This window comes from Falco punctatus (genome assembly GCF_963210335.1).
Source record: "Falco punctatus genome assembly, contig: scaffold_41, whole genome shotgun sequence".
Taxonomy (NCBI): domain Eukaryota; kingdom Metazoa; phylum Chordata; class Aves; order Falconiformes; family Falconidae; genus Falco; species Falco punctatus.
This window is the reverse complement of record NW_027660119.1, coordinates 575,112-595,072: the sequence shown is the minus strand read 5'-3', so window position 1 is coordinate 595,072 and position 19,961 is coordinate 575,112. Positions and strand designations below refer to the sequence as shown.

General features: G+C 43.6%; 1 long non-coding RNA gene and 1 pseudogene across 2 annotated transcripts in view; both read left to right on the top strand.

Moving 5' to 3' along the window:
• LOC308057930 overlaps positions 1-19,961 on the top strand; it is a 147,828-nt gene that overhangs the window by 87,509 nt on the left and 40,358 nt on the right. The window lies entirely within an intron of this gene.
• On the top strand, positions 254-2,482 carry LOC308057921 (epoxide hydrolase 1-like; annotated as a pseudogene). Its single transcript has 3 exons — positions 254-810; positions 1,593-1,823; positions 2,200-2,482. The product of its transcript is annotated as an epoxide hydrolase 1-like (transcript).

Genomic DNA, 19,961 nt, shown 5'->3' with positions numbered 1-19,961 from the left:
GCCCTTTATGAATGGGATTTGAGCTCAGATTCACTGCAATGTCTTTATGCTTTCTGAGACCACAGACTCTCAATGCAACCTGGGGCTGCTCCTGCAGAAAGGCCATGCTTTGAGCAGCAGAATTTGACAGCAGGTCTGCAGTGGTGGAATGGGGTGGGAGGGCACCGGGATAGCAAAGGCACCAGTAGGGCAGGACTGAGGGGCTTCCGCAGAGGACAGGGTTGGAAGGGTGAAGAAGGATGGGGTCCTTCCTTCTGTCCCTACAAGCCTGTCACTAATTATCTGGCCAACTAGCAGTCGGTAGCACAGGCTGAGCTGCTTATTTTTCTCTCAGCTGGCAGTGCTGGCAAGTTCCTAGTGCCCAAAACCCTAAAGCAAGTTAGCAGTAAGGCAAGCGTAGAACCCACTACTCCTGGGTGCCCTAGGGGAACTGCTAACCTGTAGAAAAATATATTCTCCATATAAATGATTCAGGAAGTTATACAGAGTATGGCACTGCTTCAGGAGGGCTTGTGGTGTCCCAGAGAGAGACACAGAAGCCGGTGGAGCCAGGAGAGCCTGTTCATGCCTGCCTTAGCATAGGGCACATGCAGGCATCTGGCCAGCCTTGCAAGAGCTCCTGTCCGCAGGACCTGCATCGCCGCCTGGAGCAGGCCCGCTACACACTGCAGCTGGAAGGGGCTGCCTTCCGCTACGGCTTCACCTCCAGCTACCTGCAGAAGGTGGTGGCCTACTGGAGGAACCAGTTTGACCGGCGCAAGCAAGTGGAAATCCTGAACAAATATCCCCATTTCCGAACCACCATTGAAGGTGAGGGGGTCTCTGTGGCTTGAGCAGGTCTCACTCTGAAATGCACAGAGAGAATGGGGGGCTTTAAGAGGTTACTCTATTAAGACAACAGTGTGCATAACAGCTTAATGAAGGATCAGTAGTGGAGGCTATGTTATTAGTAACCCTCTATAGATTAAGATCATTGCACAGTGGTGATAAGATTAGATCTGCTTGAAGATGGGCTTCATCTGGCTCTGAACCTGCACTAAATAACAACGAGGTTTTCTTCTGCTATTGCCTTGAAGCCACCTTTGAAAACTGTAAAATTTACCCAGGCCCTGAGGTTGGAATATCCACCACCACCACCCAGTTTAGCCAGGTGAGGTTAGCCAGACTTTAGATAAGTGATCTGCAGGTTAAACTTATATCCTGCGCTTACTTTTTCCATGTTTCTCTTTTTATCACCCACACATTTTGTAATTTAGTCATGTTTTTGCACGTGTCTTAGCTGCATTATGCTATTCATTGAAGTGCAGCTGTACTTATATACTGTAAGACCAATTTCTCAGGAGGTGGATGCTCAGTCTCCTGTGACCCCAGTAACTGGGACTGGGATCAATACCTCTGTCTGTAAGTAAAAGATGAGACACAGGTAAAATACCAGGCATGTCCTTTCAGCTAGGCATCTTCTTGCCATGGGTTGATTGTGTACCTTCTGCTGTGAATGCTAATCACAGTTTTGCCACCCTCCTTCTTCAGAGTTTGGAACAGAAACTGTGATGGAACTAAGGCTTTAATTTATCTGTCTGGATGTGTGGCAGGGATTGATATCCATTTTATCCACGTGAAGCCCTCCTATGTCCCTCACAGTTGAGCTGTTCAACCTCTGCTGATGGTCCACGGCTGGCCTGGCTCCTTCTACGAGTTCTACAAGACCATCGCTCTACTCACAGAGCCAGCTGAGCATGGCCTGAATGAGGGTGACATGGTGTTTGAGGTCATCTGCCCATCCATCCCAGGATATGGCTTCTCTGAGGCACCACACCAGAAAGGTGAGCGATGAAAAGGCGCTGTTGGAATTGCCAGGTTCTTGGAGCCTCAGTCATCCCTGGCCCTCACCAGGGAATGCAGTTTGTGAATGCAGATGCTTGGCTCTGCACTAACACCCATGTGGCTGAGGCTCTGGGGCTGGCTGTGGAGATCTGGAAGGTAATGGTAGCTGGAAACCAGGTCTGCTTTCCACTTTATCCACTTTCCACTGAATTTCCATCTTGTGTTCACTGTATTGCCAAGGAGCAAGGCACAGCAGCATAGCACACTGTGCCTTTACACAGCAGCATACTCATGTGCCTCTGTCAGACCATGATCTTTGGCCAGGGGATGATACACCAAGACAAACAGGTTTCCTCTGTTTCTCTTTACCTGCAGGCTTTGACAGCAAAGCAACTGCTCGGAAATTTCATAAGCTGATGAATAGATTGGGCTCCAAAGAATACTACCTACAGGGAGAAGACTGGGGATCTCTTATTACCACAAACATGGCCCAGATGCTGCCACAGTGAGTAGCAAAGGGAATCAGTGCAGAGAAGGTTTCTCCAGTTCTTACCCTACCTTCTGGCTCCACGGTCCGGGTCCTGCCTTCTGTTTGCCCTGCCTCTCATCGCCTTCTGCTTTGTTTTCTCCAGGGGTATCCCCACCCCTGTGCATTCAGTCATATGTATATGTCAGTGCTTTGCATTGACAGTGGTATTTGCATTCTCACGCTTTCTAAATTTCATAGAATCATAGAAGCATTTAGGTTGGAAAAGACCTTGAAGATCATTGAGTCCAACCATAAACCTAACACTGCCAAGTCCACTGCTAAACCAGGTCCCTAAGTGCCACATCTACACACCTTTTCAATACCTCTACCACTTCCCTGGGCAGCCTGTTCCAATGCTTGGCAACCCTTTTAGTGAAGAAATTTTTCCTAATATCCCATCTGAACCTCCCCTGGCACGACTTGAGGGCATTTCCTCTCATCCTCTCACTTGTTACCTGGGAAAAAGTGACCAACACCCACCTTGTTACAACCTCCTTTCCTGTAGTTTTAGAGAGCAAGAAGGTCTCCCCCAAGCCCCCTTTCCTCCAGACTAAACAAGCCCAGTTGCCTCAGCTGTTTCTCATAGGACTTGTTCTCTAGACCCTTCACCAGCTCCGTTGCTCTTCTTTGGACACATCTTTCTTGTAGTGAGAGGCCCAAAACCGAACACAGTATTCGAGGTGCAGCCACACCAGTGCTGGGTACAGCATCACTGCCCTTGTCCTGCTGGCCACGCAATTTCTGACACAAGCCAGGATGCTGTTGGCCTCCCTTATCTAGGGAAGAGTTGTACAGAGAAAAATGGAGTGCTGTTTGGCTTCTCTTTCACTAGGCATGGAAGTAAGCTCTGCTGCATTTTGATTTGAGACCTCAAGGATCATCATTCTAAATCAGGAAGGAGATAAATTTAAAATTGGCAGGGAGAAAAGGAAGGAGCTCAGCCTTTCAGCAGCTGATCAGTACCACGAAGTATAGGACTTTCCTGGATGGAGATGGCACCAGCTGTACCATTTTTAACTCTCCCAAATTTTTTTGGAAATCACGATAAATGTGAAGGGCTTATGTATTTGGCTTAGTGAAATGCTTCTATTACAGCTCCCGTCAGACTTATTTTCTAGAAAATTTGGAAACAGAAAATGGCTTGATTTAACCTTCTATTCATTAACTTGATTTCAGATCTGTGAATCTTATCTTCGCTGGCAGAGAAGGTTTGAGAAGGATGATTTCCGTGATGCTTGGGGCTTATATACCATGGCTCATAGGCTTTACTAGGGAAGATGTTCGACGTATGTATCCTTTCATCCAGAAGAATATACATGAACTATTGCGAGAGTCTGGATACTTACACATCCAAGCCACCAAACCAGACACTGCAGGTAATGAACCTTCTCTATATCACTATGAACTTTGTATACTGACTGCTTAAGGCGTATAAACACATAGTTGAACAAAAGCCAACCATGTCTGAGAAGCAATGAATTCTGGTGACTGAATGCAAGACATGGGGACAAGAGCTGTGTAAAAGGAAGTGAAAAGGAACCGCTTAAAGAAAGACGGAGACTACAAATACCACTTTTCAAGGTCTGTTAAATGGCATACCACTTCTCTATGGCAAAGAAACCCTTTGCAAAAAGCCTCTTAAAGTAAAGCACAGGACCCTGACATTGAAGCTTCTAGAAATAAATGTGGGTGAAAACAAGAAAAATACCATAAGCAAGTGCAATGTGAAACTTGCAGAAAGGTAGACACAGCCATAATACCTGAAGCCAGAAGCATGATGTAGTGGGACCAGTAGATAAGGAGTCTGAAGAAAGGTATGGCCATCTCAGAAAAGTTACATGATTTATTTGTATAATATTATCAAAGATTATGGGGTATTCCTTTATTGAAATAAACCCTCATCAGGAAAGACAGCAGAGCTGTCTCAGACTGGCATCAGGTACGGAGACCATAGAAGGAATAGCACCCCATCCTGGCATTTAACTGGAAAAGAGGAAATTCAAAGTGAAACGTCAGCTAATGCCTAGTCTGTTGCTTGAACTGATTGCAATATCAGAGAAATAAAAGGAGACAAACCAGATACCAGGTTGGGGTTTTTGGGGTTTTCTTTTCAAAAGCCAAACAATGAAGACAGCCCCCAGAAAAACAAAGACCAGTATGTCTAGTGTCTGATCAGAAAACTAGCAGAAATGTTTTTAAAAGGAGAATTCATTTACAGGTGATAATATCACAGGGAAATCATGCTTCAAATATCAGAGCTCTGGCAGGATCAAGAAGCTGTGGATCTAGTAATGGAACATATTTAATTTCCAAAAAAAGTTTTGTTGAGGTTCCTTCCCCCAGTGTTCTTAAAGACATTAAACTGCCTTAAGAAAAAGATTAAGTTCATGGGTTAATAACTAGTTAACATGAGAATTCATGAATATAAATACGTAAGCAAGTTCCAGGGGAGAGAGAGTATCACAAAAATCTGTGCTGGCACCCGTACCTTTCAATATGATCTTAATTTCTCTACAGATAAAAGTTAATGGTTAAGTGAAAATCTGACACCTATCCAGGGTTTGGTTTAATCTAAAGATAAATGGTTTTGTAACTCTCTGCAGTTAAGTGACTGATTGATTAAACTGGCCAATAAAAACTGATGTCAACAAAGTCCAAAGCAATTTAAGCAGAGGAAGAAAATCACAATGGGCTCTAGTTTGGTTGCTGCTATGTGAGAGAATCCAAGAGTCAAGGACAGTGCTTTGAAACGTCAGCCAGCTCAGACTTTAAGAGAATCTTACAAACTCTTAAAGAAAGCAAAAAGAGAGTAAGACAAAACACTAAATCCATGATATTTAGAATCTGTTCCACCCCTGTTTCATTAATATATTTTATAATCAAAAGAATACAAGAAGGGGAGAAAAAGAACCCTAAAGTGACCAAGCAGCTTCCCTACAAGCACTGTACATAGTCTAGAACTCTTTAACCTGGAAAAAAAGAAGAGCAGGGATTTTGTAGCACACTGTGAAAGGCAGAAAATAAATAGGGGGAAAAAATACATATTCCCTGCTTAGTCTCAAAAAATATCTATATTATCAGTTTAGTTCTCATTAGGCAGGTTTAAAGCAAAGCTACAGTATTTTCACTCACCAGAAGCTGTGGTACCTAAGATGTGTACAGGTTGAATCATTAGTAAGCTGCAAACAAGACTGGTATTTCTGAGCATCCAGTCCATGAAAGTTGAATACAGTGATTCGGAGACAGCTTTCAGCTCAGAAAATGTTCACCTCCAGACGGGTCATATGTTAGCTGGCACATTTTAGCCTGCCCTACCTTTGCTGGTCAAAGCATTTACATGACTTTGATGTGTAGCAAATCACTTTAGTCCTGACAGCACAGGGAAACTGTTGTGCCAATGCACAAACTTACTTTGCATTAACTATGTCCACTATTAAATTGAAATCACATTGTGCATCATCTTCTACGCAGTCATTCAGTGCTAAAGTCACACTAAAATACACTTGAGAGTAGGCAATTCTAAGGATACTGTAAAACTACAGCCTAGAGTGTGGTACAGGAATTTTCCCAAGGCAAGCTCTACCACTGCTGAAGTAATCCCCACCCGTTTTACAGGTTAAAACACAGGTATAATATGCTGTGTTTATAATGTTTGTTAGCATTCCCCAAAGGCAGGAGCAGATAGCAGATACACAACACTCCACTGTTGTTTAAATTACATAGAAAGTGAACAGCACTCAGGGTCCCAGTTAGCCATCCTAAGCAGGACAGTGCTCCCAAACAGTTTATCTGAAATTTCTTTTCAGAGTGTAATCCCTTTACATCTGAATTTGCTCTTTCTGCCACACATTACCAAGAAGCCCAGAGGATTTTCTTAACTCCTATTTTCTTTTGTATAGGAATTGCTCAACTTTATAGTGCTGTCAGTTATAGCCAAAATTCCATTGGGGTGAACTTTTCAAGAATAAAGTACTACCAGGGCTAGTAAAACACACTCTTTACTGAATTCTCATAGAAAACTCTGAAGAATTGATGTAAGTCCAGTTTAACTCCCACTGAAGTATTTGCAATGCCAGGCAACTGCAATGGTTCTCTTCTTCTCTTGAATTAGGTTGTGGACTGAATGACTCCCCTGGGGGGCTTGCTGCATATATATTGGAAAAATTCTCTACCTGGAGAGATAAATCGTTTCTGCATAAAGATGATGGAGGCTTGGAAAGGTAAGAAAACAGGTGCTCTTCCATGAGAGGACTCATTAAAAGAATGAGCAATGGTAACTAATGAGGAGATAGGTAAAAGACTGGCCAAAGCTGAATTTTGAGCATGAAAGGTTACACATGACAAGTAGTAGTGTAAACTTACAGCAGACCGCCTGCAAACTACTGCTTCAGCACCGGGCAGTTTTGCTCTGGGCACATGGGTGCCAATTAATTTGCTGCTTGAAAACAAGTGGAGAACAAGAACAACTGTTCTTCAGGGCATGAGCCCAATATAGCGTATTGAGAAACAGCTTCCAATGAAACGTCTTCATCTTTTTCTATCAATAGCAAATACACTCTTGATGAGCTTTTGGCCAATGTGATGATTTATTGCGTGACATCCTCCATTGTGTCCTCAATGCGATTCTACAAGGAGAACATCTCCAAGGACCCTGGTCTAACAGGTGATGCCAGGTAATGAAGTGGTAGGTGTAAGAAAGATTTGCAAATGAGATTGAACCACGTTTGCCTGTATAAACATTTAGATTACTTTAAAACAGCAAACTTAAGTTGTTAAAAAAAATAATCTAAGTTCTTATTTTCTTTTGATAAAAATAGTTGAGTCATTTTTCTTTTGAACCTGTAATTCACACAAAGTAGCTTGTAGCCAAGACAATGCAGCAGACATATCAAACTATATTCAGTCTTGTGTTCAAACTACAGGTCTATATACTTAGTCACCAAACAAATGTGATCTCTGGCTCAGTTCAGTTAAAACAAAACAGAAAATCAGGAGCATTTCCAAGAGAGACGTTTAAACTGAATTAAGAAGCATACGGCTTAGTGGTGGATAAAACTAACGACTACAAGTGTTAAGCACAAACTTGGGGAAGCAATCTGGAGAGCAGTACCTTCTAACAAACCAAGCACCTTCTAACAGCCACTGACTTTAAGATGACTATAAGAGAGGCTGACCAGAAAATGCTGCAGAACGGAATTCCATGTGATTGATCACACAAACAAATAGAAGAGTCTTTTCCTTTGTAGACCGAGCCAGCTTACCTTTCCTCAACTCATTCGTTACGCTGGTACTATAAATTCTAAAGTAAACTTGAGCAGGCTCATTTCTGACTGTCACAAAGAGGTGATGCGTCTTGCCATTTATCGCAAAACTGTAAAACAAGGTAAGTTTAAAAATAGGAAACGTTTCAAGATTGAACCGTGTGCGAAGTTGGCTCTACTTTACGTTTTTGGGTATAATATTCTCATACTCAAGGAGACTCAAATACAAGCAAAGCTTTTCAGCAGAGTACAAACCACAAAATGTGTCGCTGCGGTGAAGCTCTGCCAGCTGACTGTGGCAATTACTAGAGTCAGGAGGTTTTTATAGAATTTCCCCAGGACTTTTTTCAAAAAGGCACTTAGTTAATGTCCTCTAGGTTTGCAGTGTATGTTCCCACAGGGACTGCAGCTTTTTCCTCAGGAGCTAGTACATACACCACGGGTCTGGGCAAAGGAGGTCTTCAAGAACATCATCACTTACTCTTACATGCCACATGGAGGGCATTTTGCTGCCTTTGAGGAACCAAAGCTTCTGGCACAAGACATCATGCACTTTGTCAGAAAGGTGGAACAGCTGTGAACATGCACTTTAGATACATATATAGAACAGAAGCAAGTTGTTCTGCCACCAGCAGAACCTTTACTTTGAGGGATCAAATAAATCCAATGTAATCACATAGAGAAAACAACATTTCATTTTGATAATCATTACAGTACTAAAATTGTTAATGAAGCTCTAAAGCTTTTCTAAAGAATAAAAGAAAAAACCCCAAAGTAAGCAACTTGTCTTCTTTCACTCCCGGCACCGTATCATTGCTGCACTCATAGTTCAAGTGTAACAGAATACATGAACGGTTTACTGCAGTAACACTGCACTCATCTGGGGAAGAGAGTAGAAAGAAACCAGCCCCTTGATCCTTAGAACGAAGGCTTCTGTTTAAAAGCTTCTTTAAACACTCGAGTGCTAGCGTCTGAAATATGCATCACAAGCAGCTTTGGTGGAAGTGTAAAGGGTTTTGATCTCCTGAGCACAAACACTCCTACGTTCAAGTTATGTTTCATTCAAGAGACCAGGAATTACATATTCAAGTGGGCAGCTGCACACAAGGCAGCTTTCTTCATTCTAACAGGTTTTCCCCCTACGGCTAGCTTTAGCAGCTACTACACTATGTAAACAGATGTTTAATGGATAACAAGGCAGAGACAGCGTTCCTAGTGTGCTCCAAGCTCAAAAATACCAACTTAATTTCCTCTTCGTTCTTTATCATTCCATTCCAAATGGTAAAGTTAAAATATGCACCAAGCGTAGCAGGTTACTTCAACCTTTACCCTCATTTCAAACGATTCTTATCACACCATCGTGCAATTTTTGCTAGCAAGAAGCTGCAAGCAACCTTGCTACCAGTAGGCTCGAGTTTCTCTTCAAATGGGATAGGGCTGTTTGGAGCTGTTAAGCTCACTACATTACAGACACTTCTAAGTAGCTGACTGAAGGTTAAGTCCAGCAGACACCTAGTTTTGACACACTGTTCAAAGCTCTCAAGTGTTTCTCACCCTCCCTCCTTCTCCCATTCTGCACTAGACACCAGGCCAGAAGAAAGGGCTCAAGTTCTGCTCCCAAGTAATACCTTCTGACTTTGAACAGGAGTTTGACAAGTAAAGATAGTGCTGAACTTGATCACACTCGCCTCACCGCCTCTTCACATTTCATAAACATTGAAGAGTCTAAGACTTAGAAGTAAAAGCAAGCAAGAAACTAACTTTTATTGTTGTTGTCTTAAGTGAGAACAAGCTAGCATATTGGGGCAGGAGTCCTATGCAGGAGCGGGCTGGAAACTAATGGGAGAAACAGCTAGGTATTGTGAAGGAGAATAGGAAAGATAAACATGGTTATCTAGTGTTTAATAGGTGTCTGCATGCTTGTAGAGATATATAGCTGTGCAACGGCATGAATGATTCCTGCCCTGAGCCTGGTGGCGCACACAGCTGCGGTTTGTGTCCGGGCTCAGAGATGTAAATAGGGGCTTCTCTGTTTTGGTGGAAGTGTTTCTCTTTGCATAAAAAAAGAGGGAACGAAGGGAATGACCCCAGAGGTATGTTCAGAGAAGGCACACTATGTTTCGAACTTTTTGACTGAACCAGTTCTTTTTTGGTGTGCCCTTCCACCTATGTATAATGTTAATCCAAAAGAAGATGATACTGTTTACACTTTGAATGTCGATCATTGTCTTTCTGTAGATGCTATATGTAGTAGGAGGCTATGATGGGAACGTGTCGCAGCGGTTCTTCTCTTATCCGGAATAACAGCAGGGAAAGCATTAAAGAGTTAAATCACCTTGTTTGGTAGGCAGTTAAGCATGTGAGTCAAAATTGCCACTGCTTTTTGTTGTTGGTTCAAGGACATGGCTGTGAGGATTTGGATGGTATGTGCTGCGTGGATTTTAGGCGCCCCATTGCAGCAACATGGTATCAAAATCTGAGAAAATTTCAGTCTTTTTTGGCATCCATTCACTCAACTGGCAGTATTGTTTGTTTGCTATTACCTTGGTTGCTGTCATGTTTGCAAGGGCCCTGCAGAACATGGCAAACCTGGCCCTAGCTGTTCAAAAACAAAAAGGGGCAATTGTCAAATTGTACGGAACAGAGACAGCGGGTTATTTTGACACTGATAATATGTCTCAGTTGGTTTTTTATTTGTTCTATTACTTATACCTTGTTTTTACTCGTTCGGTTTCAAAGGTTCCTTTTGTGCAACAGGAAGGGGGAGATGCAGGAGCGGGCTGGAAACTAGGACCATGCGTGGCAATCCGTTTGCTGAGGGGAATGTGCTCGAGCTTGTCTGGACAAGGATTAACATGATGAGGCATGTTTGCAGAGCACAGGGGAGTGGGAGACGGATGGCGCCAAGGAAAGGTAACACCTTGCTGTTAATTGATGGCAGCTAACCACCAATCGGGGATTGCCTAGTATGCAAGGCTTAGCTTCAAGAACCAATCTGTTTCAAATGCGCAGCTTCTGAAAGTGTATAAAACCTCGTGCTTCTGTACAATAAATTGACATTTGCTTGCATCAAGCTGCGTCCCGTCTCTTCATTCGCCGCAGTCCTAACTTCCTCTGAAGAGGGTTAGAGCAGAAACCGCTTGCTTTTAGTTCTAACTGTATATCTAACTGACCGTCAAGGCTGTTGGGCTAAAGGTTAGTAAAAAAATAGGAAGACGTGCTTCCCCACTTCCACAGGGCCAATCAATCTCTTTTTGTCACCAGTACAAGACCTCCCAATTACTCAGAAGTCCCACTCTTTGTTTGGATTATTAAGTAACTGAAATTGAGTTATAGAGAAGTCTAATTTTATCAAATAGATAGGCAAACACTCGAGTACTCACTCAAGCCTGATCAGACTACAAAGGTCTCCTTTTACGGGTAAGAATGGCTATAGCCTTTTTAGTAAAGGCCAAGTGTATTAATAGTCATGTACATTACCCAGAGAGAGTCCCAAGCAATCAGCTAATTTAGTAATGGCCGCATTAAAACTCGGGAGGGAAAAGGTTTATCCAGTATTTGCCAGTTCAGCAAGTACACAGCAGGAAAGTTTTACTCCCAACGCGCCAATTAGTCTCCTGTACCATAACTCAGGTCCCCAAAGAATCACTGTATCTTTGTGCAGCTGTGCCTTAAAGGGTAATTGCTTTCAACAGCCATTCAGGAGATGAAAACAGATGGACATGGTTGAACTACAGGAAGGTAGTAGACGCCCTGAATAAAGGATCCAGACAGACAAGAATACACAGTTGTATTTGATAAAGTTATCGCTTAAAGCGGCACCAAAGGTTATTCGATATTCCATTGAAGTTCTACAGAGTGTGGGTCATTCGTGAAAGCCTTTGAGCGCCACTGGTGCTTGAAACCAGACATAGTCCTCCCAAGTAGAGGTCACATGCTGAGGAGCCGAGGCACTTCTGTTGATGTCTCCATCGCAGGACAAGTTAACAGCTAGTTTCCTCCCTCGAGTCGGCACTTTATAGTTGAGCTTGGGCCGGAACCAATCAACACCACAATCACGGTGTCCTTGGAGCATAACAACAGTGCCCATGACAGGGAGAGCCTTCAGCTCACTGAAGACATCCGCAACAAAGAGTGAGTGAAAGAGCTTGCTTGAATTTGCTCAGCTTGCTTGAATTTGCGCGCCGTTGGTGGAGCAGGAGACTCCCCGGCCGCCCAGCGCTGTTTTGCTTACTTGTCGCTTGCTTTAATAAATCACATTTTCTAATTGGCCAGTCTCTGGCATTTCATTGGACAGGTAAACTATAACAATACCTCTGGCACGACCGATTTCCCTCCAACAACGAACAACGGTAATGCTGGGGAGAGGCAATGCAGTTCACCGACTTACACCCAAGCTGGTATTTCTCCTGCAGATGCCTGCTCTGTTTCAATCATGATTTCATGCCATCATACCTCAAAAGCATTATTCTCCGGAAGCCAAATCATGACCAAACACACGCAAAAACTACACTGGCCTTAACGCCGAGCGGCTCTGCCTGCCGGTAGGCAAGCTGTAGCGCTCAGGGCTGTGCCCCCCCGACCCCAGACAGCGCGGTGCCCCCCGAAAGCCGGGCTGCAGGCAGGAGCCGCCCCGGGGCCAGCAGCCACCGGCAGGCGGGCAGGAGCCTCCCTGCCTGCAGAGAGGGGCTGGGGCTCGCCCGCTCAGCGCCTCGGGGGGCAGCCAGGGCAGGGGGAGCTGAGCCCCACCGGCCTGTGAATACGGAGCCTCTGGCAGGGGCCTGCGAGCTGCTGGAAGAAAACGGGCTGCTGAAGGGGTAAGGCTCAAGGACACCGGGGTACAATCACTGTGGTGGGGGAGATCCCGACCTCCTACTCAAATGGCCCCCCGAAGAGAGTGAACCCCCCCGCCCGGGGAGCATGGGGAGGAAATTTAAAATGAACTCTACCTTTAAACTGCAGCGAGAAGGCAACTAACCGATAATTAGCTCGTAGGTGTAGGCTTTGGGCAGAACTAACCAACTTCACTGTGTAAGTATGTATCGTGAGTAAAACTACGTGTGCAAGTTAGGAGGAGCGACCCCCCTTGCACCCGGCACCGCAATAAACACCCCGCTTTATAACTTACCCCGAGTTACAGAGTTTAATTCCGCACGTCAGACGGAATAAGCAGCCTTTTCACTAAGCAATTAGTTCTTCACCTACCATTTCCCCAGCTGTTCCCTCGCCTGAATACGCTCAAGTATCGACCTGCAGTAAATATCCAGTTTTCAGGCAGATACAGTTGACCAGAAAAGCTGGTCATTCAGCCTGTGCTGTGCACAGGGGAGGTGTCACAGCTCTCCTGCATCCACATCTAAGTCTTATCTTCTAAGCAAAATTGTGGTGTCCATGTTACATGATGGGAGTGATGGCGCATATCAAATTGCATGGTAGGAAGCTGCCTGCATTTTTCTGTTTGTGACCTGAGTGAACATTGGTGAAGTGACAGAAGAAGTCTGGTAAGCGTACCTTCATGGAAGGAGAGTAGGAGGAACAACCATTTGCTACAGCACGTGCTGGAGCTGCCTGGCTGGAGAGCTGCTTTGCTGGGAATAGCCAGAGGGTCTTGGCAGAAAGTGAGCTGAGAATGAGCCAGCAGGGTGCCCTGCCGGCTGAGAAGGTTAACGGTGTCCTGGGCTGTATGAAGAGCAGCATAGCCAGGGGACTGAGGAAGGGGATTGTACGCTGCTACCTGGCAGTCCCTGGGTTGTGTCCAGCTCCCTGGGTATAATTTTGAGGCCCCAGTGCAAGAGAGAGTGGTCTTTCATCCGTGAGCGAGTTCAGTGGAGGGCCATCAAACTTTGCCAGGAGCAGGGCTACTTGCCTTTTGGGGAGAGACTGGGGGAACTAGATAGAAGAGACCCCTCTAGCAGCTCCAGGTTCCCAATATCTTATTCCCCAGGTTCGTCCTAATAGCCATCCGTGGTCATTAGGCTGCAGGATTTCTAGTACATAACAAGCTTACAGTTGCCAAGATGGGGGTCCTCTACGTGTCTATCCCAGCTAGGAGCTGGCGGATTGCATCCTCCGGGTCCCCATGTTATAGTTAAGAATCTATTTTTAATGGCTACGTCCCAGTTTGAAGCTATGGTTTCACATCCCCAGTATGCACAGTAATAGTGATTAGGGAAATTGCAATAGCTTTTCCCTGGATTCGAACTGGGGCAGAGATAAAAAGGTTTTATTGTTCTTTCTCATCGACCGGGTGGGTCTAGTTCATAAAAGACTAAATCTTCCAATTTAACTTGGAATTTTGGGGATCCGGCTGTCACGTTGTACCGAACTTCTATTGAATCTTCCCATCAACCTAAGGTCCAATTGAAGAGTAATGCTCATTTTTTTTGTTTTTTTTTAAAGTCATGGTAATCAATACCATTAATAGGATACCAGCTTTCATTTCCCCACTGTTCAGTACCTCTCTGCCTTCCTTGTCTACTCTTTTGCAGAGAGCAACGGGATATCAGTATCTTCTCGGCAGCAGCAGGTAGTCTTGAGGGGAATTTTGCTGTTATCCTGTCAATAATTTCCAAGGTCTAAAGAGTTAGTTATCTCTTAAATATATTTCCACCTGTTTGGTTGTTGTGTCCGTTTCCAGGTGAATCTTACAGTACACTTCTTAAAACTCTGTACCAGTCTGTTTCATGTACTTCCCAAAGTTCAGGTACTAACAGTTCCCATCCACAAAATAATTTACGAATTTCCACTTGATCCTCTGGTCCCCTGGTACGTATCGAATCATTGTGACATTTCATAAAGTAAGGTTGTCTCTTAAATGAAACACAGGACCAACCTCTATTACAATTTAGACATCGGCAAACAACCCAACATACATGTCTGGAAGTGGGGTGTTTTAAGCAGGGTATTCCCCGGACATCTCCTATTCTGGGTGATTCGGGTATCTCCGTCTCTGTGTTGTTTTGCGGTCAGCCAGCAATGGTGAGACAGATAGCGATGTCCCAATAACGTCCTTCACACCGCCCCGTGGCTCAACATTGCTGCTCCGTGGGTGGCATAGATAGAGACAGAGAAAAGATTCTGCCAACTATACAAAGGAGGTTAACAATCTTTATCTAAGCATTAAACCCATTTACCATTATCAATAAACAATAACAGGCAATAACTACAAATGACTAACAAGAACTATAAATCCCTAACAAACGTTAGCTAACAACTCAAAACTCAAACATGTCATAAGCTAATTTCAAAACATTATCATAACAGGATGACATAACAAAGCACAATAAAACATTTCTTAGCATATATAAGGTTTGTTTGTGGGGGTTAAGAATCAAGAGCCAAGAGGTGGGCATTTAAAGGGGTAAATTTTCATGCCCCTTTAAGGTTAGGCTGCGCATGCATTTTCATTGTGCAGTTTTGGTCAGGGCGTTAGCCTGAATCTTGACCAGGAGGGTCACGGACCAATTCGTTTGTCTTGCCACAAACAATCCTTATCATTTTGGAAAAGATGGGAGCAGGAGACGACACAGTCTGTACGGTTTTGCTGTTCAGCCTTTGTCCCATCGTGACTACAGTACCCATCAGTATGTGCTTTTGTGAGTGTTTTCGGTCACGCCGGTACAGAAGAGTGCGATCTCTTCCTCGCAATCCGCCCCGAGAAGTGGAACCCATGGGATACCAAAGCAGAGTGCGAGAGACTGTTATATAAACAAAAGAAAACTGTTGACCTCCAGCAGTTACCATGTGACTTGTTATTTGTTTCTGTTCATTTTCGTTACCTCGTGAAGAAAAATACCAAGGACCAGAGACAGACTATCGTGGAGGGAACAGATGGAGTTACCACCCCGACATTATTCAGGACCGTGCTGGACTCACGAGTGAAGAAGCCTGTTTTCCACGACACATGAGACTTTGCTGGACTGTTATTCTGTTATTCAACTTCTAGTTCATGCTTGTTAAGAAATTGTTATTTGTTGTTTACTGGTTGTAAAGTAAATTCAATGAATCATTTGACATCTAACACACGGTTTTCAAAATAAATCAAAAGGGTTGGGTAATACATATAATAATAACCTACAAAAACAAAACCTAAAAACAACACTTATAACTATACATTCCACTTAAGTAATAAATGAACTATAAATACTATAGTTTCTTTAAGCATTTTATATATATATATATATATATATATATACATATATGCGTCACTACCATGGCTAGACTACAGGGATTTCGCATGCGCGGTCTTTCCAGATTGTTCCAGTACATTCTGTGGGGTTTAAAATTGCGCATGCGCATGTTCAAAGGCATACACGATAAAAGATGGCTGCTGAGTGTCCAGATGAAGTCTTGGACCCATTTCCCGAGCTTACCACTCCGGTAAGTTTGTTAATGGTAACATTTATGGCACTATGGCCAAATGACAGGTCCTTGCTTTCAATGCAATGTTTTCTCACCATCAGACCGCCACGTCACCTGCCATGGAGGAAGGGTCTGGAGTGCGCATTTCCCCCTCGGAACATCCCGTAAGGTGAGTGTTTTTTAAACGTCTAACCTGTATGGTTCATTATAAAGGGGAATCAAACCCCCCCCCTTTTTTTTTTTTTCCTCGTTGTTTAGGCAGAGGGTGCGTTTTTCTGCTGTCACACGTCAAGAACTTATGGCGGAGGTGGAAAAGTATAAAAGATGTTACCACATCCCCGTCTGTGCGTTCCTGATGGTTGTTTTCTCTGCTATTCTACTTGTATTCTTCATCAGCCTACATTGTTGTATGAATTGTTAATAGTTAATTATTCCCAGATTCCTGTTTGCTGTTAAATTGTTATTGTGTTAACTATATAATCTGTATTGTCGACTGTACATTTCGGCGTACTACTCGAATTTGTTTAATGCCATTGGGTGAAATCATAATAGCAAATTGCATGTTAGTTACAACGTGTTGAATTAATCTTATAAAACATGGAACAGCACATGGCAAAAACAATAAGGTGGCTAAACCACATAACAAAATAGGATTCGTTTTACCCAGGGGCTCCCGAGAAGCCAGGAAAACAAGTCAATATTCCAGTCTTTCCGAGTTCGGACGGAACATGGGCTAACTTCCCTGTCTCTGATGTGATTTGTTTAACTCCCTCACCATTGCCATCAATTTTCAAATAACAATTGGAAACATTTAATTTACCACAAACACTTCCTTCTTCGGCTAGCAGGTAATCGAGAATCATTAGAATAGTTTGGCTCCTGATCTGTACTTACAGTTTGGATTTTACCATCTGGTATTAAGGATAATTCCTCCTTTCCTACCTCCTCTGCTGCTGCAGAGTGTCATCTGCACATCCCATAACAAGTCACCGTCATGGTAAAACACACAGATTTACATTAGTAGAACTGCTACAGAGTGTATTTTATTTGAGTTTTTCTGCCAATATTCCCCATAGCCTTGCTGAGCAAGGGATATTGTTTTACCTGAACTAGGCAGACCTTCCCCTTATCATTTTTACTGTAACAGGTAAAGCATTTTTTCCTTACCTGGAATTTATTTCCAGATATGCCTGGTTAAAGATTTCTTTTCCACTTAAAGATTTTGGTGAACTTGGCATTCTTACTTGTTTTCTTAGTTTGTACTTTAAAGGTTTCAGGATGTTTTCCTGGTGGCCAGCAGCTCCCACAACTGTAACAAATTCTTTTCACTGAAGTTTAACACCAAATAAGTTGGTTTTGTATTCACCAACTTTTCTACATCACGATTACCTTAGTAAAAATCAACTCGAACCTTTATCCAGTCCTATTCACAACTGACTTTCAAACATCTGAATTTCCCCATCAGAGATTCACCTTTACTCTCCTCAGACCCGCTGCCTGCCCTAGAGGGGCCGTTACCGGTCCTGTTGTGCTGCAAATGCTGCAGCAATCGGGGTGACATTGTCAGGTCCTTCTGCTCAATCGTCAGCAACAGCAACCCCCTCCTCCTCACCATCAGGAGGGTTCGGGGCAGGAGATGCTCTTCCTGCACTGCAGGTTACACAGGCCTGCCTCTGCAGCAGCACTTCTGTTTTAACCCTTTCTTACCCTGAATGCAAATCTGCTACTTGTTGCTTTAAGTCTGTGTTATTACATATCAGCCTTCGCAGGCAAATAGCAAACACCCTGCCATGCGTCCCGCAGGACTCAGCCGCACCTTCGAGGGGATACGGGGCTTTGTACAAACTCACCCCAATACTTTAACACTTTCACAGGGTTTTTTGACTCTCCACCCCCCCGGCTTCAGATCTTACATACATTAGCACAAGTTTTTTATCTTACAACGTGTTTCATTCTGGTTGCTCCATAGAAGGAACCACAACCTCCCCTCTGATCCTTTTCCATTGCTAATATTAAGGGATCTTGTGGAGCTAGGTTAATACCACACTCTTTTGCCACTCTGGGTGATTCCTCAGAGTGAAAAACATACCAGCATACATTACTTCATCCCATTTTTCCTCTCGCCTTAAAAATAACATTAATTTTAGCAAAACATTATAATTCAGTGTGCCGTTTAAGGGCCATTTTCTCTGTCCCCTAACTTATACAGGGGCCACCACTGATTGCAGTACTTAGCCAAAGTTCTCTTATTCACGCTTCCCCCAGCTGCCCCCCCCATTTCCTTCCAGTGACCTTTCTTACTATTATCTCAATCGCTATCCCAGCCACAGAGACTCTAATTTCACTTACAGCTCTCTCTCTTATCCCAAGGCGTCCAAACCTTACAGTCAGGGCAATTTCTTGTCGCCACCATACATATAATAATTCTTTACACCATATACACTTTAAAACATACAGAGGTTCACATTCACCCCTCGGATGTTCAAGACAATAACCACATACCGACATTTGTAATATACTGAATACAGAAATGTTCTCACATTTCCAGCATAAATGAGTATAACAATTATTAATAACCTTGTAATTATTAATTAAAAGGCCACTTTTCTCCACATTCCAACTTATAAAGCGGCCACCATTGATTACAATATTTTATCAATGTTTTCCTACTCACATTTCCACCAGCGGATCCTCCAATATCCTTCCAATGACTCAAAACACACCCTAGCGGATTTTTCTTTAAAATCCCACCACTCTGCTTTCCTCCCATTTTTCCCAGCTTACACTCACAGAACACACTTATCACTTACAGAATTACTACTTACAAAATGCAACACACAGGTATCTTTCTACAGCAACACCAAGAGCTCACTATTATTATCAAAAATATAGCCAAAATCACAGTAACAATTATCAAAGTCAAATTCCACATTCCATAAATCCGGTAACCAAAATAAGCAACACTGCAGCAAATAAGCTTGAAACAATGAATATTCCATTAACGATTATACATATTCATTACCTGAACCCGCCTACCCTCGCTTCGTATGCTAATTAGCTTATCAGTCTTTCACGCTTGCGCAGATTCTTCCAAAAATTGTGGGCCGGGGTCTTTAGAATGTGGGCAGTGGTCTATGGGAGGAAGGCTGTAGGTCTTCCTCATGGTGTACTTTTCACCTTTTGCTCATTTGCAGTGTTCTTATCAGTCTAAGGTAATTTATGCCCTTGCTGGCCATCTGCTTTTCTTGCTTAATTATTTCTTTCACCCTTATCTGTCCTCTCCTGCTGAAGTGTTCCGCTAAAGTTTTTCCCATGATTTTGCCACAAACTGAGTTTTGAGGAGCGCTTGCCCTAAAGGGTTGTCTGGATTTACCCCAGAGTACAGCTGAAGGGCTTTCCTCAGTCGTTCCAGCCACTCAGTGGGGCTCTCATCTTTCTTTTGCATTTCATTAAATGCTTTATTGATATTCTGGCCACGGGGTACTGCTTCTCTAATCCCCTGAATTACTATAGTTCTCAGGTCCTGCATATGAGTTCTATGCGCCGGATCCTGATTATCCCAATTAGGTCTTTGGAGTGGCCATTTAATATCTGCTTGGGGTCCCTGGGTTTCCTCGGTAGTAAATAATTGACAAAGGATAGATTGCATCTTATCCCAAGTATAAAGGTTTGGTCCCAGAAATTGATCGAATCTTTCTGCCACTCCGAGTGGGTCCTCAATTAAGTGTCCCATCTCGGTCCTTTTAAAATCTCATAGGTCAGCCGAATTTAGAGGCACAGAAATATATCCGATCACAGGTTGAGGTCCCCCCCCATGGGCTTTTCTCTTAGGGGGTATATTTGAGCTGCCCCTTTTTGACTTCTAGTTACGCGTTTAGGAAGAGGGGGAGACCCTTGTTCCGACTCTGGTGGGGGAGTGGGCGCTCTGGGGACCTCTGCAGGAGCAGGAGGAGGAATGTAAGGAGGGGGGGTTAGAAGGGTTTCGT